Below are 22,011 nucleotides of genomic sequence, written 5' to 3'. Positions count from 1 at the left end.
CGTGTGCTGACTGTCACCCAGACCACTTCATCAGCGAGCCCTCTGCGGGCACACGCTTCACTTTCCAGGCTCGTTCACACAGATGAAATCTCCCGCATTCAGGCATTCATAACGCCAAAGCAGAAAGGGACAGAGAAAACGAAAATTTGGCTCCTAATCAGCTGAAAGACCCACGCATCATCCATCTTCCATTATCTCCACAGCGAATGCAAGAGAAGAAAATGGGAAGATATGTAAAAAACCTTGTTTGTGTTACAGAGCTTTACTGCTAACAGGGTGTGCTAATTAAGAAAGGAGCCTCAGCAGATGAATCCTTGAAACGTTGTTTAATTAACACTCTCTCCAAAGCCAGGCAGAGGGAAGCTAGAGGAGCAGGGGAAGGGGAAGGGGCCTCCTCGGGCTCCCCCTGCCCACAGCCCCCAGCAGGAGCCCGGGGCCACACCTGCTGCCATGCCCTGCCCGGCCCCGCACGCAGGCCTCAGGCCCGGCTTCAAAGGCGCCCATTTTAATTAAAAGAGAAGAAGCATCAGTGACAGTCTTCAATCAGGCATTTAATGAATGGCTGACAGGGCGCTTAATGCAATCAGCCCATCGTCGTTTCACCGAAGTGGCAGCAGGACGTGTATTAATATCGTAACCTCAGACTCTGAGGTCTGCTGTTTCCGTGGTGCTCGGTGCTGCCTTGGGTGTAAATGGTGGCCTGAGGCGGTGTCAGGGACTGGAGGCCAAGCGGCCTGGGGGTGCCTGAGGGGAGCTGGGTACAGGTGGCTGGTGGAGGGGGTGATGTGGACACCCCCAAAGGACACCCTTGAGGGGCTGTGGCCTGTGGGTGGCCTGCACCGTCACACAGACACCCCTGACGGATCCGCACCAAACCACTGAGGGGCCACGGCCATGAGTGACCCACGCTGAGTGGAGGAAAACCAGCAAGAAAGCAAAGAGCAGCAAAAACCCTCACTGTGAACAGCCCGTCACCCCACCGAAGCGACTGAGAGGGAAATGGGGTGAAAACTGGGGGAGCTGAGAGTTGGATGGGTGCGGAGAGAGGTGCTTGGCTCTAACTGAGCCCCAGGGAGTGGGAGGTAATGTGTTTCCTTATATGATTTTTATTTGTATTCTCTCTCTCTATTTTTTTTTTTTCTCAATTCCCTAATCAGGCATCAGGAGGTGGTGTTAATTGGCAAGAAATTAAATTAAGTGAAAATTCCCCATGTCGAGATTGCTTTGCCTGCAGCGTGCTGCCACCGAGCATGTGCTGGGCTTCGCTGCTGCCTGGCAGCGCCGTCCTCAGCCCCCACGGCCCCCGGTCCTCCCCGGGCTGTCAGCTCACACAAGGCAGGGTGGGAGCTGGCTGTCACCGCTCCATTAACCTGTTTGCTCCTCTTCACGTATCGGGAAACATTTCCTGGGCTTCTGGGTTTGCCCATATAGATCGGACTGTAAGGTAATGATTAAGGTTGTAGTGTCTGACAATAGTTTCTGTAGGTAATTGCACTTTCTAAAGCTGATCGCTTCTGTGTGCATTTAACTCTTTGGTGGAACCATTGCTCTGTGTGGTGTTGGTAGAGAAAAGCACCGTGTCGAGTTATCAGCACTCTCCACTCTATCTCCTTCAGTAACCCATCCAAAGACAAGAGCAGGAACCAGATGTCTGCATTATATCACTTGCAAACAATGGAACAAAGAGTTTGAAATAAACACATGGTAAAATAAGTCAGGGTGACTGCATATATACTTTAGCAGTCCTCATCAAGACAGTTCTCTTTTTTCTGTCTTCTTTCCTTGAAGGTGGAATATTATTCCCTGATGGACAGATGGACAGCCTGGAAGATGATGATACTCCCTTGCAGAATGATTGCAAGGTAAACAAAGTTCAAACCCTTGTGTTGCTCTGCCAGTCTCTTGATAACACTAATAGGACTGCCAAGAGGGCACAAGAGTGTAATGAGCCATTCAGAGCCATCCTTCCTGTGGAGACAGCCCCGGAGTCCTATTTAGGCTTCAGTGTTTGTGATGACTATGGTGTAGCTGCTTGTGCTTTATCTTCAGACCCACCTGTCTCATTCCCATCTGGATCATCTGATGGTAATTACAGTACTGGGACCTGTTAGGCTCTTGGGGGGAGAAGAAAAAGATCCATTCCTTCCAACAAGTGAGACACCATGAAACACTCAAATCGTGTTCATTTATGGGATCATTCAGGGAAACACAGAGCCGTAGGAGTGGCTCAAAGGTATCACAAACAGAAATCCAATGGCAAAAACAGGCAGGCAGAGATGCGTTTGCAGTGCGCTCTTCTCAGAAGCAATGCTGAATCATTGGGTGCAACTTAGGTCCTTGAGTTGAATCAGCTCCATGTTTCTATAACGGAACTTGAGGAGGAGAAATTAGAACTGTGTGTCCAGTCCTGGTCTTGAACAGCTACATTCAGCAATATCGGATACATGGTGCTTTGGAGTGGAGACTGAAAAGCACTGTGCTCCTACCTGCAAGTGAGTCAGACTGAAATGCTGGTCCAGAGAGAAGAGTATATCCTGAACCTGCCTTCCCTGACCCCTTTCTGCAAAATGTTTTAATTTCTTTTACTGCTTTTTTCTAATATACTCTTTCTTTCTTCCTGCATATTGAAGTTTACTTCCTATCTCCCACCTGCAGCTGAACGCCTGCATTTCAGTGAAGACTGCATATAAAACAAAATTAGGAAAGGAGTGATCAGCTAATAAGCAGTTGCTATTCATTATGGGAAATTACAGCTTTCATGTCTTCATAAAGTAAACGCCTGTCAGCTCCAAACCAGCAGACCTGTTGCATCTAAATACTTTGCTTAAGTGGGTGGATAGGCTTAAACACACTCTAAATCGTTCTTCTTTTTAGCAGAAATTGCTGCTGCTGTCCTGGATGTCTGGGGTCAGATACAAGAGGCACATGCAAGGCAGATGTTCTCTCTTCTCCTCTCTTTGCTTCCTCTGTGATCCCCAGTGCCTGGTCATTGAACTGGTGTGACAGCACCAAGAACTGGTGTTCTCTAAACCACCATAGCATATTCACCAGTGAAGAAGAAACACCTTAAGGTCTGTACTCTTCCAGGTGAGTAAAGTTTTCATTGCACAGACGGAAGATGGCCACCAAATTAAAGACAGTGGGGAGGTGTTGGGAGATGTAGTGCCCTTTCTGGGTGTGTGCAGTACCAGTAACAGCTCTGGCAGGGGCATTCCTGTCACCAGGCCTTGGTTTGTCCACTTTTTCAGGCAGGAAACTGAGGTAAGAGACACATGAAGCAACCTGAGAATGGTGGATTAGAGAAAAATGAGGGATGAAACCTAGGTCCCAGAATCCCACTCTATGTCCAGGTACTAAAAGGGCTCTTCCATCCCTGCCTTTTTCATTTATTACCAGCATATTGTTCTCCTGCAAGAGATTCCTGTGTCAGAAGAATTATCCATCTAAAGACATTAACCTCCTTTGGGGCCTTCCATTCATAGTGGGGCCCACTATTCATAGTTCTTTGGAAGTTATACTCTGGCAGGCCAAGATGATGCCTTCCATGAATGCAGGCAGGGATATGTGCCCTGCTACTGTTACTTAGGACAAATGTGTCATGTGTCTTGCACTATTGCATCTCGGAGGAGCGTGACATCTAATATATATGGTCAAACTTGTCTTGCTTGCAATACTCTGCCCTCCATTGCAGTTTACAAATAACTGTTCTGTAAGAGAGGGATGAAAACTGTCACCTTGTTAGGGCAAGTTTTTTGCCCTTTTCTAAGGAAAGTTGGAGTATTTTCAACAGAAGAGTTCACGCACAGAGAGGCCTTAATGAGACACCCACCACAGAGTTTTTGGACGTCTCTTGTAAGAATTTCATAAAGCAGAACAATGTTATTGGCCCATTTTACAAACGGAAAGACACCCGTGGAGAGATGGAGATAATCACTGTTTTCAGTGTTTGGATGTCACATCTAGCACAAAGCTTTACTGCTCTTCCACCCCCGCTCAGAGTTTTTTTGCCAGGCTGCATTTTGGGGAGAGAACATGTTTTATACAAGGGATGAGAGGGGACCCACTGTGGAGGAGTGGGTACCAGTGTGGTGGCCAGGGAACAACAGGACATTGACAACAATACAAATCAGATAACTCCAAGGTTGATAAAACCTGAACCAGCAATGGAGCAAAATCCCACAAGCTACAAAGCACACAGCTCAAACCTGGGGAGGGCTGCGGTCACAATATCTCCCCAGGTATAGGACATCACCCCCGGTGCAGAACCGGCTGCAGGACACAGATGCGAGCCCAGCCTGCGGTAATTCAGCCAGCAAGGCTGGGCAGGCGCACAGCACGTCTGGCTGGCCTCGTAAGGCAGGGACACACACTCGCAGCTTCTGGCCGATGACTCTGTTCCGAAAAAAGGAGCAGAAATAAACAACATTGTTGAAAACAAAGCCCCAAGCGATGTTGGGAAACATCAATTGCCTCTTACACAATGTAAAGCAGCTCGGCATCCCCAGGTTGCTTGCCTGTATGTTTTGGCACTTGCACAGTATTGGGAGAGAGCAGACAGTATGCTAGGAGGTGTAACTGTTGCTATGGCTCCCTAATTACCTTCTGCGAGGTTACCATAGAGAAAAGCCCAGAGCTGACTTCAGAAACAATAGCACTTCTACTTTGTTTACATGGACGTTTCGGTTTTTAAATAAAACTTTACATGAGCCAGAAATTGAGCCTTCAGTCCGCTGCGGAGCAGGAAGGATTTTATCACAGCAGAAACTAAACAAATATTTAAACAGTTGTTTCTCTCATTCAGAGTTCGTTGAAACACTGGAAGCAAGATTGGGGGTGGAGGTGGTGGGGTGGGATGTTGTTTGGTGGCTGGCTACTGCGTTACTGGTTCTATGAAAAGAAAACAGCCTGGCCTCTGATGATGGGCGGTCAGGCCCCTGGAATTATTTCTAGCCAAAACAAAAGAGGTATTGTAGGTCTAAGAAATTTTTGCTTACAGAAAAGATGCATTTTCTCAAAAACCTCAGGTGTAAACAAAGCCACATTTCCAAACACGAACCTGCTTGGCAGAGCCATGGCTTTGTCTGACACCATCCTCTGCTTTACAGCTTCCTATGAAGGCACAGGGTGTGCGGATCTGAGGCAGTATAAAAGCTGCTTATAATCACGACACTGCAGAGTGGCTTTTTTTGTGAAAATAACCTATGTTTACTGCCCTAAAAACTCTTTGTATTGCACAAGGGGCATGAACAGTTGCAGCAACTGAAAGAGAGAGGCAGCTCCCATCAGCAGTCCCTTGGCAATGGGTGGGTTCGGTGTGCGGGTCATCGTGAAGAGATAGGGAGGGAACTGAAGATGCCACTTGGGACCAGATGTCTGTGGTATTTTACAAGAGGCATCCTGGGATCACAAAGCACCTCATCGCCGTAGTCTGAGGCTGCCTCTCCGCATGTACTCTGCCACTGTCACACCTGGGTCCTGAGACTCGGCCCAAGAGCTGGCTGAGAGGCTGGCACCAGGATGAGCTGGTCGTGGAGCCTCCTCCACACCTCACCCACCTGAAGAGAAGGTGGCACGTGTGTCCTTCAGAATAGATTTAGACTAGACTGCACAAAAGTGGGGCCTTCTCCATTACACACAGATACTCGCAGTGCAGGCCACCCTGGTGCAGGTCTGGTTATAGAGTCAGTGCTGCCTGGGGTGTGCTTTACGTCCTCTTGAAGTTGATGTCTACACTGGAGAGAAGAATTGCTCCTCACAGTGCCTATTTCTCTTCACTGACTTTGAAAGCAGTCTGTAGGGTCTACTTCAGCTGTAGCAGCATACTTCACTGACTTGTAGCTAAGTGAGATGAATCCTATCCTGAACTTAAGTGCTGCCTTTAATTTCTCGAATGTCTAAAGCGACTGTGCATCTTAGTGATGAAGCAAACATGGACAATTCACCATTTAACCTCTTTAATTGAACTCAGCAACTCCACTGACTCTGAAAACTTGGAGGGATGCAGATTGGTATCAGGATTTTGAGAAAAGCCAGATCAGGGTGACCACAGAGTTAGTAATAGGCTAAAAATTGAGAAGTAATTCCTACAAGGTGTCACCTCCTGCAGCTTGGTACAAAAGGAAATTCAGAAAGCTCTCCTTGCTGCTGCAGTCATAGACATAACTTCTCACAACACTGTCAGAAAGACAGAGAACGCCATACCCCCTTTTTGGCATCAGTAATATAATAGTTTATTAATTCTCCAGCAGAAGAAGTTAATTGGCTGGGGATAAATTATGAATGTAGCAGGAGGCAGGGGAGGTCTGTATTCCTCTTGCTCACAATAAATGAAATAGAGTATTATTAATACATAGCAAGACTGAAGCAATTTCTCTCTGATTCATGGTCCTGCTTTCTCTAAAGACAAGTGAGAGGGACAGAATTGTCTGTTTCTGCTTTCATGTGTCAAGGGTTTCCATCAAATTCGCACTTGTTTTCTGTCCTAATGAAGAGGACAAATACTACTACTGCCTGAAACCAGCTACAGGTGGTCAGAAAAGAAAGAAGTCAACAACCACGGTGGGATTGTTTTTCTGATAACTTTTTATCTTAGTCGATCCACTTTTCATCAAAGGGTAGATAATCATGGAGCCATAGGACCATTTAAGTTGGAAAAGACCCGTAAGATCCTCAGGTAGAACCATCACCTAACGCTACCATGTCCACCACCAAAACATGTCCCTAAGCTCCATGCCCATACCTCCAGGGATGGCGACCCCACCACTTCCCAGGCCATCCCATCCCATCCCAATGCCTACCCACCCTTTCCCTGAGGATTTTTTTCCTGATATCTAATCTACACCTCCCCTTGTACAACTTGAGGCTGTTTCCTCGTGTCCTAATAAGGTAAGCTTTTTGTGTGTGTTGGCTTTTTAGATACTCTAACAAACAAACAAACAAACAAACAAACAAATAAAAGGAAAAAAGCCTCCGAAACAAATCAAGCTGACTTAACTACCGGTAGTGAAAAACTAGAAAGAGTACTGGTGCAGTTTTACACAGTGTGCTGGCATTGAAATGCTAAATAACCTGCGGACAAGCAGCGCTTCCAAGATGTGCTACTAAGAGAGGTCTTTAGCCCTTTTAAGAAATAAAAGCAGCAATTCAGTTTGCAAACAAGCTTGAAAAGAGGGAAAGCAGAAGACCAAGGAGGTCACTGGGGAAGCTAACAAAAAGTGCTAAGTCCCTTCTGCTGAAAGGAATGTAGAGAAGGACTGCGAATTAAATCTTCCCTCTAATGGGTCCCCCTGGAGAATAATGGGCTGAAGATGACAGCAGAAAAGTTGTTTTTTCAAATATCGGAAAAATGACAGGCCCTTCAGGCTTCCCAGAGTAATCCAGCTCTTCTAGAGCAGTGGAGGAAGCGCGGGACCACCTGCATTATCTTGCAAGCCCAGATTTGCAGGAAGCAGATGTGAGGATATCAGGGTCCGCTGGAGATTCAGCTAGGTCAATGATCTCCCTTCACCTGAGTCTGATACGAATGCATTCATTTTGCTCATGATTTGAGAGGTATTGTGGCCACATTGCCATGAACTAGGCGGCCTTGGCTTAGAGGAGAGTGTGACAATGTTTCCCCCTAGTAGCTGCCTCTAGCAATGAAAATTACCTCCACCTTGCCGTCTTCAAATAAGTGAATTTTCCATTTCCCCATAAGTAGAGAACTCTGGCTTTCACCCTGAGGGTATTTGGTTTGATTCATACCATCTGCACGCCTCCTGTCTAGCCCACTGCACCAATATATTGCTGCAGTGCATAGGAGTGGTCCTGGCCACTGAAGAAAAAATGTGCGTGTTGTAAGAGTTAGAAGGATATAGCTCCATCTGTCCTGAGCTTTCTCTTATCTTTTACATAAGTAAACATGAGAACAAGGGAAATGTGAGTCATTCCACTGTGATTCAGAAAAATTTTACACCCTGCCTGCATGAATGGAAATGGTCTGAAAGAACATCAGAGAAGAAAATGTCTAGCAACCTGCCCACTAGCTATACGAATGCATATGTCAGGTTCTCTCCCTGTGTACTTATTGAAATACTTCACCCCGCTTTCCTTTTCATGGCTCTGCAATGTCTGCTTTCTCAAAAGCTAGTCTTTTTTTTTTTCACCTCAATGATATCAATTGTTCTAATAGAAGCTATTACCTCTCCTTGCAAACTTTGTCTCCATGGAATCCTTTGACCATCATGGTCAAAGCACCACTACCATTTTCCACTCCTGCACATCCATCTCATTAACACTCTTCCATCATTCCGGTGCTTCACCACGTTGTCCTCCAGGAGACTTCCAGCAGCCCTTATCCACAGCCCCATCTGCTCCTCCTTTTGGCAGGCTCATACCTCATATCATTCCCTGTCACATTTCTCTCTTCAATAGCCCATGAAAATAGTCAGATGGATGACCTTTTTTGTAATTCTGTATACAAAAGTCCATTCCCACACCTGCAAGTCTTTAAGTTTCTCTCCATAGCCCCACTCCTCCCCCCCTGGATTCCCCAGGCCCCTTGGTGGCACATTCCCAGAGGTAAGGGAGCAGGCTGCAGCCTCTAAACCGGGAAGGTCTCAGTGCAGCAGCGCTCCTTTGGTTTTGCAATTTTCTTTAATCTCACAGCAGCAAAGAATGTGCTTTTAGACATGAGATCCAAGGACCAACTACTGACACAGGCAAAGAAGTCGCTACAATCAAATTCAAAGACTTCTCCCCATGCTCACCACATGAGTTTGTTTTGTTTTCTTTTAAAACCAGGAATCAGAGCACTCTATGTTTCTCTGCAGAACTGTAAATTGAAACTAAAGGGTAGATTGAAAAGGAGCAGCTTGTACCATATAACCACTGACCTTCCTGAAGAACTTTAATGCCTGAAACATCCTAAAATTTGTTTTGAATCAATTCAATATCACCTCAGCACAAGGCAATCTCTACATCTGAAAAAGGCTTCAAGGATCAACATGCTTGTTTAAGCCAGCCTGGCAGTGCTGCAGGTAGCAGTTTGCTTACAGCAGTGTAGATACCACTTCCCCTTAATGGGATTGATTAAAAGCTTCAAATGTATTATCCTTTACATGAGGGTCACTTTTATCTAGGGGTATGCATTTTTTTTTCCCTCACAGGTGCAGGTTCATCACTTCTGCTGATGCTAATAGAAGCCACGTGTTCTTGTTGGCAACAGGGCCACAGAAAGTTACACAAATCCTTTTACCCTCAAGTCAAGTTGGCAATGGCTCCTCTCAGAATAATAATGTACACGGATCAGAAAGGGCTCCAGCCTACAGAGGGTCCTGCAGTAATTTGGAGAGAATGCTGTGCTGAAGGAGCCTGCAGTGATTTGGGGTAAGTCACTTACAATTTGCATCGCACTTTTTTGCATTGCTGAGGACAAAACCTCTTTTTTTCCTGATCCTGTTTTCTTGTTAGCCATTTGTACAAGTCATCTCTTGCAAGTGATTTGAATCATACCTAAAGCAGATCTGGGTCTTCCCACACCCCACAGTCTTTGGAATTTTACAACAAGGAGTAGTGCTCAGATACAGCTTCTCAGGCCTGACACCACTGTTGCACAGTGTCCTGAATGGGAGCCCATCAGTTATTCAGGTTAACTTTAGAGTATACATAGCCAGCAAGTGGATGCAAAATGCTATGATGTATGTGAACCGTATATTTGTTTTGCAGGAGTCAGTGAACCCCCAAAGATGTGCATTGGAAAGCGAGCAAAAAAGTGCAATAGAAGGGCAATGTGCAGGGTTTTCACATCCCTGGACCATGGGTGTTCCACTTCTGGTATCAGCCAGAGGTATTCTGGTTCTGTTACCATTCTGCAGTGCAAATATTTCCATTCTGATATTTGGTTCATCTCCCAGCTGCCTGGTTTCAGAGGGTGTAAATGATACCCCTGGTAGGCCAGGGAGAAGCTGATGCTTTGCAGCTGAACCCACTGGCTTGTCAAAGGACTCTCAGAAAAAGAACAAGAAAGTAGGAAACATGAAGCATGCCAGCCTGGGAGCAAGCAGCAGCTGGTGCTGGCCACCACTGACACCAGTGAAATGAGCTGACAGCCCGAGGTCACCAGGGGTTTTGCAGGTGGCCACTGCCCTGTGTCTCAGATGTCACTTATCCCAGTCACTGGAGAGACAGCACCATCTGCAGACTTGGGTGGTTACGGGAACAGTGAGGCATGGCAGTGAAATGGCTGTGCTGGGAACCTGAGCTGCAATCTGGAGGCAACTCACCTCTGCTTTGGTGCTGACAAGATTTTGGTTTGTGCTTGTCAGCAGAGACATTGTGCTGAAACAGCACAGGTGCCTGGACTCTCACTCCTGCCCTTACGTTGTACTCAAGCCTCAGTGGGTCAGCAGTATGTGAAAGCCTGGGCCAAAGATGCTGCTGCTGGCCATTCAGCCCAATACCCTCTCCATTCTATTGGTTACAACAAGAATTGGAAAACTTGCAACTGGTTGTTACTGGTTCCAGATGGGCAACCCTGTCCTGTGAGCAGTTAATGGCAGTATTGTTTGTCTGAGCTCCCAAGAATGACTGGTTCCTGATGTCAGCTACCACTGACCAAGAGGAGGATCACTGGAAACCCAGCCGAGACCCAGCTCCTGTAACTTTCCCCTATAAACACATCCCCATTTTATTCCTATTTTATCCATTCTTCTTTCAGTAAACTGACCCTGTTTTCCTCCTCTGCCAGAGAACATTAGGAGATCTTTGATTTCTGACCTTGTCCATGTCTGGATGAGTTGCTCTTCCCTTATATTTCCTGACAGCTCCCTTTTTGCCTGTCTGCATTTGCCCTAGGCTGCGTTCTCCCCATTTCAGCACTTCGGTGCTCAGGGGCGATGGGTTAGGAATTAAACTGATCAGTATGCATGTTCTCTTCCCTTGTCCTTACACTATCTACCCTTGTTGGTATCGCTCTCATGAGCCTGGCATCCTCCATTCGCAGTCAAGCCTGAGCTCCGTGTGATGGATCACCCCTCCAGGCAGCTAAACAGAGTCCTCCATTAGCTGCCTGAACCCTGGCAGTGGTATCAGTGTCAAATTGAGTATGTGGTACCTGAGGCTACTCTACCAATAGACTTCACAAGCAGCTAGGCTGGCATGTCCTCACACTTCGACGACGCTCTCCAGAATGGATGGTGGCAGGCAGTGCAGATGAGAGGGGGGAATTTGATTAATAAAAGAAGCATTTCTTACTCCCCCGCTCTTCTCTCATTACTGGCATTTGAAAGCCAGGATTCACATTTCTTGTAAGCTCTGGTGTTGTGTACAGATGTGGAGCTGTGTCTCCCGGGAGTGCTTCCACCAGCAGAATTCTGATGGGAGGAAATGGGCCTGCGACACCCAGCAGACAATAATCTATCAGAAAGTATCCTCTGCAGATGTGCTTCCCACTCTCCCTCTTCATCAGCACTTATTATCAATAGGATTCCTTCCCCTTCTGCCCCACGCTAAAAAGTGACTGATATTTTATCTTGTTTTTGCAGAAGGATGAAACAAATGAACAAAAAAGTATCTGTTTAGATGGGACTGACTTCCATGCAGAAAAGACGAAGCAAGCTTTTGGGTCATGCTAGTTCCGCTGAAGCCTAGATGCCAGCTTTGCTAGGCAGCATCTGTGGGTCATTGTTGTCCATGGGTTTTAAATGTGACATGCCCTGGGCAGGTTTTCACTGCCTCAGTAAAAACACAGAGCCTTTTTTCCTTCTGAAGCTTTTCTGGGGTAGGCCTCAGTGCTCCCCTGAAGGTTATAGTGGCCTGGTGGACTTGCAAGGCAAGTCTGTGGCAGGTCTGTCATCTTTCTGCTGTGTGGCCCTTTTACCACAGTTGTGTTTTATCCATATACAGTTGTGTTTTATCCATAACACAGTTGAGTTTTATTTTGGGGTACAGCTGTGTGGGGTAAAGCTGGGAGCAGTGGCTGACACGCCAGAAGGCTGTGCTGCCATTCAGCAAGACCTGGACAGGCTGGAGAGATGGGCAGGAAGAAACCAAATGAGGTTTAATAAGAGCAAGTGTAGAGTCCTGCACCTGGGAAGGAACAACAGCGCGTATCAGTACAGGCTGGGGGATGACCTGTTGGAGACGAGATCTGAGGAGAAGGACCTGGGGGTCCTGGTAGACAACAGGTTGACCATGAGCCAGCAGCATGCCCTGGTGGCCAAGAGGGCCGATGGGATCCTGGCGTGCATTAAAAGGAGCGTGGCCAGCAGGTCAAGGGAGGTGATCCTCCCCCTCTGCTCTGCCCTGGCCAGGCCTCACCTGGAGTACTGTGTCCAGTTCTGGGCTCCCCGGTACAAAAAAGACAGGGATCTCCTGGAAAGAGTCCAGTGGAGGGCCACAAAGATGGTACGGGGCCTGGAGCAGCTTCCCTATGAGGAAAGGCTGAGAGACCTGGGTCTGTTCAGCCTGGAGAACAGAAGACTGAGAGGGGATCTCATCAATGTGTATAAATACCTGAAGTGTGGGAGACAGAGGGATTTGGCCAACCTCTTTGCAGTGGTTTGTGGGGACAGGAGAAGGGGTAATGGCCACAAGATGGAGCACAGGAAGTTCCGCACCAACATGTGAAAGAACTTCTTCACGGTGAGGGTGACGGAGCGCTGGAACAGGCTGCCCAGGGAGGTTGTGGAGTCTCCTTCTCTGGATAAATTCAAGGCACGTCTGGACGCCTAGCTGGGCAGCCTGCTCTAAGGAACCTGCTTTGGCAGGGGGGTTGGACCCGATGATCTCTTGAGGTCCCTTCCAACCCCTACAATTCTGTGATTCTGTGATCGTTCTTTGTTAGATGGCAGCACCCAGTCCATCAGCACCTGAACTCAGTTGGGTCCTGAGTGGCTGATCCACCGTTGTAAGTGCTCAGCCTTGTCAGGCTCTACCTACTAAGGATGCTGTTGAGCCTTGGAACTGCTTGTGGCTCTCAGTCCTCCCAGAGGTGAGAAGGGATGTCGCAATGGTGTGGCTTGTGAAGTGCTTTGGGACCTACTGCAGAGATGTACAAAAGGAGAGCTGGTGCTACCACAGATGGTGTTGGCTGAAGCTGCAACGTGATGAACAGAAGCTGTGAAGGAATACAGAGAATCGAAGATAATCAGCATATCAGAAGTCCTGCAGCATGAGACCTTAGTTTAATAGGAATTCATGGTGCTATTCTTTGTAAACACCTATCCTTCAGAATCTGTACAAAACCTTTACCCTGAATGATTTGTGAGCCTGATTGCCAGGAAGTCTAAAATGCAGAGCTCCACTGACCACAGAGAAGCTTGGGCCGTCACAGAGCTCAGCAGGAAACAAAGATCTTTCCCACAGAAAATGTGGTGGCTAAGCCTTTGGTTAGACATGTTTCAAGTGAGAAGGATTGTTTTGTTGCTCTAGATTTTTATTTAAATGGGAGAAACATGAAACTTTGGGAGGGTGAGGGAATAACCAAAACGAGAACAGTTGGCTGTGCTTCAATACATTCACTTGAAATGATGCTGTTTGTTTCTTTTCAACCTAAGCTGTGATTCGTGATTTTTGGAAGCAAAAAAATTTTCCATGCTAAAATTTTGGCATGTGGCTTTCCTCCCTACTGTCTTGGATTTACTGCATTTTTTTTTTTTCCTGCAGAAAGTCTATTTTTTTCCAGTTCCAAAATCCCAAACAAAAGACGGTGTTACATTTATTGGAATCCAAAGTTATTTTCTGATGTCTCTTTGGAAAGTTGGACTATTTTTTCTAGTAGAGTTCAAATATTTTCAAGGAAAAACAATGGTAAAACTTCATTATGAATACGAAGATCTAAATACTTCTTAGAAGAAACAGGTCCAGTTTGTTTTTCTTTTCATTACATCTAATTTTATGTATTAAACGTTCTGAGTGACGGCTTTCATTTATGTGAACCTTGTTCTTTGTTTGATTCAGGGAGGGCTAGTGAAAGGATCAGGATCTTTTTTTGAGGTAACAACTGCAGGAAAAGGTTTCTTTCTTGAAGAGAATGAAAATGAGATTTTAAATGCTTTCTCCCACCCTGGGAGTTCTGGAAAAGCTTCCCCCCACCCAACTTCAAACAGTTGTTTCTGTTTGATTTTTCCAAAACAATATAAAGCTTCTTGTTGCCCTGACTACAGGAGCAGTCCTTATGGAGTCTCAACAGTTCAACAATTTTAGAGTGGTCTCTGACTTTTGGGAGCTCCAGGACTCTGGGCAGACCATGGGGACCCCCCCGTGCAGCTGGAGCCTCCCAAGGAGTTCTGGGGGGAGCAAAGGGACTCTTGCTTCAGCTCAGAAATTGGAAACCATGGGGTTGCATTCCCATGGACACCACATCCCTCACTAGGGCTGTAAATAGGACCCCACCGACCCCCCCAGGCTCTCAGCTCTGTAGCCTGAGCCTTTAGCCAGGGCCTGGCTCCAGTGCAGCCAGCTGGGAGCAGCTCTTGGTTTGAGCAATGGGCCGTAACTCATTTCACGCAGGCCACCAGACATAAACCGTGCACATCTGGGCCCCAGCTTCAAGTGGTGAGTATGCAGGACAGGAAAGCTGGATTTTATTTTCCAGTCTGTCTTTGTCCTCCTCTAAATTGCTTCACTCCTCTTCTCATCCACCCCAGCCTAAGGCACTTAGGAGGATATTTCAACCCAAGACGAAGCAGATGATCCCTAGCAAGCTAAGCTCTAGTTTCACCGCTGTGTAATCCCTGTATCTGAGCCAGACACAGCTGGGTGACCTGTAGGTGAAGGAGTATTTCACAGTGCCAAGGAGCTCTTTCCCAAGTATTGATATTTTCCTGCATCTCGTGCTGCTATGGACAAACAAACCAAGCAAACAAAAAAATGAGCCATATTGCTTGATATTGCAATCTCCATAGATGTTGGAGGCAGCAACGGACACAGAATAAAGATATCCTGTTCAGAGGAAATAAATAAGATGTTGATTGGCAAGCTAAATCCTCCACAGTGTTGCTGCCTCTATGACTGGAATCCCAAATGAGCCGAACTGCAACATGTTTTATGCTGTTTCCGCACTCCAAATGCATTTTTCAATCTATTTCTTTAAGCCTGCAGAACTGCTGTCTCAAATTCCACTTCCCGTTTCTCCACTTGGACAGAAACACTAAATACAAGCTCTCCTTACTGACAGCACCTTTCATTTCCTTTCTCAGATTTCTAAGCACATCGGAAGGGTTAGCCTGTGTTAACAGAGCCATTGTCACGAGATAATGGCCTGCTATTAGAGCATCCTTTTTTTTTTTTTTTTTGTTCCTTTTGATGGCCGTGGGCCATTCTCCTGTGATATGAGAAATGATGTCTTGCAGTTCCTGGGCATATTATGGGATCGGCCTTCTCCTGTCTCCCTGTCACACAGCACAATCAGTTCTGCGATCTCTTTTGAGAGAGAAAGAAGAAAAATGTCCCCCTGGGATGTTGTGAGATACTGTGACCAACTCAGGCCACTGAAGAGGGAACAACTGATCCAAGGCTGAATATACCCTGAGCCTAAAGATCAGCATCCCCAAGCAGGGTGCTCTGCAAGAGCACTCTCGCCCTCTACCTTTAAATGAGAATCTGTCTCCAAGGGAAATGGAGCTACTTGTCCTCTACACAGCCTGGAGAATTGGAAAGCTTCAGCCTAAGCAGATAAATGTTGAGGTCAAAGTCTAAGGCTTTATCAGCTCCAGTTACAGTCTCCACTTGCCTCTCCTTAAGGAAATAAAGTAGCTTAAATGACCTGGAAATATTAAGTCTGAGATGAGCAGCTAGGTAAAACAAGACAGAGGACCTGGAAAGAGGAGCATGGACTGCAGGCGATAGCTTACTGCTGCCAGAAGGACTGTCCACGGACTGCCAGAGTGGCAGCCCAGCTTGCTGCATGGAGATCCAAAGGCAAAAATGTTCTGGCTGTCCCTGCAGCATGGGATCAGGGAGGGGTGTAGCCCTGCGGAGAAAAGGGTCTGTCCAGCAAGGCATCCACCCTCATTTCATGTCTTGCTTGTGCCCTGTAGTAAGGGGTGCAGACAGGTAGGTAAGAGGAGCTTGCAGCCTTAAAAGCCCTCCAAAAGTCTGAGAGAGGCTGTGGTTTGGGACTGAAAACCTCCCAGCCATTCCTTGCTGGTGACCCAGGCTCTAGGTTAGGACACAGCAGTTGCAGAGGCTGCTGTAATGCCATTAATCTTCTTGCAAGAGCTTCTGTGCAGCATTGCGGAGTGATGACAGCTGGATGGGAGATATCAGGATCCAGACAGCGAGGGCTGAACTACAGGCTTGTACAAGCAGAGCCTGGAAAGGGCCTGGAGGAGAGATGTTAGGACACGGGGTTGTCTGTGTGGGAGGGGACCTATGGAGGTCTCTGGTTCTGCAGTTTGCTGAAAAACTGAAAATCTCACTGAAAATCTCACACCCACCCTTTACTTGTGGCCAGATCATGCTGTTTGATTTGGCTCCCACCTCCCAGGCTCACTCTCCCTCTGGCCATCCCTGTTTTCTGCCTCTGGCATGGCTCCACAGGCCTGGGGGCTTCACGTCACATCTGCGCCTGACTTTCCCTTACTTGCAGCTCCCTGGCAGGTCAACATCCGGGTTAATCCATGCTCCCAGCATGAAAAGCAAGATGGGAGCAGTCAGTACTTCCAGCTCTGTCACCATTTTCAGGAAGAAACCATTATCTTTTCCTTTCAGTGAACTGCCACCAGCAGTTCCCTCCAAGAACAGGGACGAGGGGAGCAGAGAGGGACCGGGGGAAGAGCCCCACCGCCCTGGTGGTGCACAGAGCATGCAGGGTGCCAACAGTCTGCACCAAATTAGAGTAAAGGCCTCGGAGCATCCTTTCCGTAGCCCCACATCCTTCCCGTAGCCCCACATCGTCCCCGCCGCTGCCAATTCCCTGTTGGGCACTGCACGCCCTGCTGAGGTGCTTATTTATTTATTTAACTTTTCTGATGCAAAGGTTAAACAAATCAAACATTACTGATTCAGTGCAAATGACAGAAGGCTAAGTGGTGTTATCTTTAATTACTGTCAGCGTCAAGGAGAGCAGCCGGGGAGCGGTGCGGGGGGTGCGGGGCTGGGTTTGTGTGCGTGCTGGAGCCGGGGGACGTTGGCAGGGTTGTCATTTGTATTCAGATGGGGCCATCTAGTGACCGCTGTGACATGTTGCAAGGATGGAGCTCAAAGCCCTGCCTGACGGGGCAGAAAGCTTGGGAAGCAGTTTTTGCTGTGGACAGTGCTCCCCACACCTCGCCTCCGCATCCTTCAGAGGATGTCCCCAGGGCAGCGAGCTCTGACCCTGCTCTGATCCAGTGCTGTGTGGGGCAGGGGACGAGCCCCCCAAGCTGAGTCCAGCCAAAGCTTTGGGCTCCTTTGGGTGCCCAGGGATGTACACGGTGCCAGGGGATGTCTTGGGGTCAAGTGCTGTGTGAAACTCTGCTGAACATGCCAGCGTGTGACGTGAGGAAACAGGACTGAGGCCTACTGCCCCACGTGTGATTTGCATGGCGCTGGGCGAAGGCCGCTCCCTGTCTCTCTTTGTGATGGATCTGTCCCTTGGTCCAACACAAAAAAAAACAGCCTGTCTGCTGCTCTGTGTCCCCTGTCCAGGGCTGTTTCTTATTCAGTGCATGACCAAGGCTGTTGGTGGGCACCCGGAGCCGGGTCTCCTGCAGCGTGGGTGTGCATCTGACCGCCTGGCAGCGGGCGGCCTTTCATCCAGCTGCTCTGCAGAGGGGGCATCTCTGCCTCCTCTCCGCTGTAGCTGGTGTCCCAGATGTCTGGAAAACTTACCTAAAAAGAACAAGCACAGCTTTTTTCTTTTATTCATGCTCTAAGGCAGGCAGCTTCATCCAGGCCAGGATGCTGCATGCCTTTCAAAGCACCTGTCCTTTCCCTCTCGCACTGATCTCATTCCCTCCTGGCAGCTGTCTCCCAGTTTTCCTGTGCATCCAGTGTTCTGGGGATATAGAGAAACTGGAGGTTTTGGTAAAAAAATGTGGTCCAGTATGATCCTATTGAGTGTGAGGGTGTAGCCTAGACCTCTCTGCAACGCCCTCCCACTGCTCATATGGGGGAGTTCCCCCTGTTATAGCCTAGCCCCTTCTAGAGGCCAGCATGGTGAGCGGAGATGTGTCCCCGTCTCCTTTTTACATGCCAGCATCTGGGAAGACACCGGCCATGTCCTGCTTCAGCCTCATTCCCACCAGCCCTTGCACTTCTTCCCAGTGCAGCATTTGGGGGTCTGCAGCGTGGCGTGTCAGATTGACCATTTTAATCAGGTGGAGTTTTGTCGGCTTAATATCAGCCTGATCTCCTCTCTCCCCATATTCTGATTATGGGGACAAGCCCCTCAGACGTGGAAGGATACCTCCTTCTCTCATTACCTTCTCTTTGTGAATTTTCTTTGTTTAGTTATTACTGGAAGGAAATGGCGTCTGGGTTTGAGAAGTTTCAATTGCTGTCCAAGATGCTAAAAGGATTGAACCTCAATTCCAAATACGTGTTCACTTCTAAAATTATCTCTCTTCCCACAATTATGTCAACTTTAAATTTTCTTTTCCCCTTACACCTGCTGCTATCAAGATCTCCTACATATATATTTGAAATTAATCCTTTATTTCCCAAAGTAGCCCTTGCTATCAGCTCCAGCAGTAGTGCCAGTAATTACTTTCCTCCTATTAGTTGGTGAGACACCATGGCTAATTTGTGGGTATACTGATAAAAATGAGAAGTGTCAGGTGATTACATTGAAGTTTGATTGCATGAAAGGTCAGGAAGTGATTTCCCCCATGGAGGCGGTTCACTAATTTTATGCCTGTCTGAATGGTCTGCAACAGAGTCCCCGAGACTGAGAGCCCTGGCACACGATGTGAGTGGGGCCGCTGCTGCCAGAGGGGCAATGCCATTCCAGATCCTCGCTGTGTGCTCAGATGTCTGTACTCTGAGTCACCGGGAGCTCCAGGACAGGATGTGCCCACACCAGCTACCTGGTAGCAGCTCGACTCATGTAAGGTCGTGCTGCGGTGTTGAAGACCCTGTTTCCAGCTGACTGACGGATATGGGGACGTTGCCCCTTTGTCACTCTGTTGCCCACCATATCAGGGGCATTGCTTCTTCCCTTGCTGTACCTGCTTCTAAGGCAGTGAGAAAGAGGTGGCTGTAGTATGAGCCTGCAGTGGTCTGGGCTGCAACATTCAGCCCCAAGCCTTTTACCCTTCTCTCTTTGAAACCAGGGCTTTTTCATCAGAAGACGGTCACAGAGCTGTGCAGTGTGAGAGCAGGGTGTGGTAAGCAGTCTGTTGTGACCCTAGAAATATCAGTGTGAGCTTTCTGTTAAAGGCTATTCCAAAAGCTGTCCTTTGACAACTGTAGACAGGTCTTTGTCATCCAGGACAGAGAGTCAGACGTGTGGGAATGTGCTCAGTTGTATGGGAAGGAAAGCACCTCATTGTTCACCCATAAAATTACCTCCATGCCTTGTCCTTCACCTGCCTTAGGATAGTCTGGGAGAGCAAGGACTCTCTGTCCCTACCCATCCCTACCGTGCCTCGTTTGATACCTCAAGCCCTTTATGATGCCACATGCTCCCTATCATTAGGGTTAATTTTCTCCATGGAGAGAAGAGGGATAACAATCTCCACCAACGAACATAGTACTACCTGAAGACAGATAACTGTTCAGCATTTATTGTTATCTCCAGTTTAATCTTTGCAGTATATAATAGTGGGAAGCAGGCCACAGAACTATAAAATAACACAACAATTGTAAAACTCACAAAACAGTTCCGGACATGATTGGTGATTAAAGAATAAATAATTCCAAATGTCTATCTGAAGTGTAAAGCCATTTAAAATTTATTGCCAGAGCTCTGATCCTTAGTAAGTTCATTAAAGGAATTACGCAGGGTAGTGTACATTGGCTTGTTGAAGCTTCTTCCCAAGTTGAACATTAAATGACAAATAATTTTCACAACATAAATTTACTAGCACCTTAAACTGTCTGTTCACTGAATTACCTCAGAGGACCAGGAGAGAGGAAGTTCAATGCTTTTCACAAGGAACTGTAAATTCATACAGCCTGAGACACTTTCCTGTGCCTGATGTTGCTTGGAGAAAAATCATAATAATAACTGGTCTGCTACCTACCCATTTATTAGCAGCAATTATACTGTATTAGTGTTACAAATTGCTATTGAAAGATGTTACCAAACTAGAAGCCCTCAGTTTAATTGAAAGCACTTTTTATTTGATTACTAATGGCCCTCTGTTATAATATCAATGACCTGCATGAGAAAATCACTTCCCCAGAGGGATGATGTTGGCAAAAGTGCTCTGCTAAGAGATGGAACTCTTCCCCTGCCTTTGGGAAGAGTGGAAGCTTCAGGCTCCTGTCTTCTGATGGCACACGCAGCGCCCAGGGGGAGGTAAGGAAAAAATGGTCAAGGATTTTTTTTCCAGATCCAAAGGACAGTGTTTCATAAACTCTTTTGCCAAAAGATCTAAAGGGACTCAGGACTTGGTGGCAATGTGGTGAGGTCATATTCAGGATGCAGCAGCAAAGAGAGGGAAAAGGAGTTCCATGTCAGCAGAAGGATCTCTTTCCAACCTTCAACAAGGAGGCTTTCACCCTAAGTCCATCATTCCACAATTTGGGACAATACAAATAATTTTTTCATTGTGTGCAGCATCTTTTGTTTCCAAGATAAGCATGTAATTAACTGAAAGAAAATGCAAAGGGAGGCTCATCTAGTAGGTTTGCATCTTGCTGCCTTTGGCGATCCATTAATGAAGTCTAATTACAATGTCAAAAGCCTATGTTCTAGCCCAGTGACTAATTGACTTTGGAGAGGCAAGAGCTCTTTTGTTGTTTTAAGGGAGGAGAGGCAAAAAGGGAGGAAAAATAATTGTTAATTAGTTTAGTTCTGCTTTATCTGTAACACAAAACAAAATATTAGTTACAGAAGTAATTCAATGCCTGATAATACATCTTGGCCCTCCCATCACTGGAGAGCATTGGAAAAACATTCCTTTCTGTTTATACTTGCAAATTATTTATGGCCCAATCCTATGTTGTGTTCCTTGAGGAGGATTTTACTGTGTGAGGTGGGCCTGCTGACACAAAAAGGTTTTCTTGGATTAAGGTTTTCCATGAGTAAGGACCATAGGATTGAGAAATATGAAGATAAGTACCTGGATGCTTGGTTGGTTGGTTGGATAGTTGGATGAATGGACAGGAAGATTCTAGGAAAGATAGCTAGGGAAAGATATATAATGACATGTTTTCCATAAACACTGAAAACAGGAGCTGCCGTGTCTGCTCGTAGGGGCAGCATCTTTGCAGCATCCAGGAGAGCTGCTCTGAAACACAGAACTTGGTTGTTTAAGACACCGGGTCTGCTAGGTCCTTCCTTGAGGCGGCTTGCAGAGATTTCAGAGTGACGCTTGGTATCTCAGCCCTTCATGGCCCAGTTTGAGTTACTGGCCCCTAGGCATGGCCTAGAAAGAAAAGGGCTGGGGCTGGATTCAGTCCCAAAGACATGAATGATCTTGAGTTTTATGGTGCAAGTTGTTGGATTAAACTGGCAATGGGACAGGTAGGCTGAATGGATGCAGTTTTCTGTGAAGGTGACAATCCAGCCCTCACTTTGCGTACCTTTATCCCATTACCAAAGAAGTCAGCCAAATGGGTTAAACTGCAGAAAGACAATGGGAATATTTAATCACATAGAGATGTGATGTCATGGGTGCTGTGACAGGAATTCAAATCGAATCCATCTTTTAGTTCCTGAGACTGCTAAACTTAACTTTCAAGGCATTTGAAGAATAAATAGGCATGTAAGAAAATTAAATACAGGAGCTCATTTCCATGATTGGCAAACTGATTATAGCTGGGGGGGCGGGGCGGGCAAGAGAAATAATGCTGTCATCATCAGGTGGAAGTGAATTGCCTCTGATCAGCTGATAGATTGAAGAGACATAGCAAACTAAAGGGGAAAAGAAAAAAGAAAAA

Source organism: Anser anser, assembly GCF_964211835.1.
Source record: "Anser anser genome assembly, chromosome: 24".
NCBI lineage: Eukaryota > Metazoa > Chordata > Aves > Anseriformes > Anatidae > Anser > Anser anser.
This window is presented reverse-complemented; position numbering follows the sequence as displayed.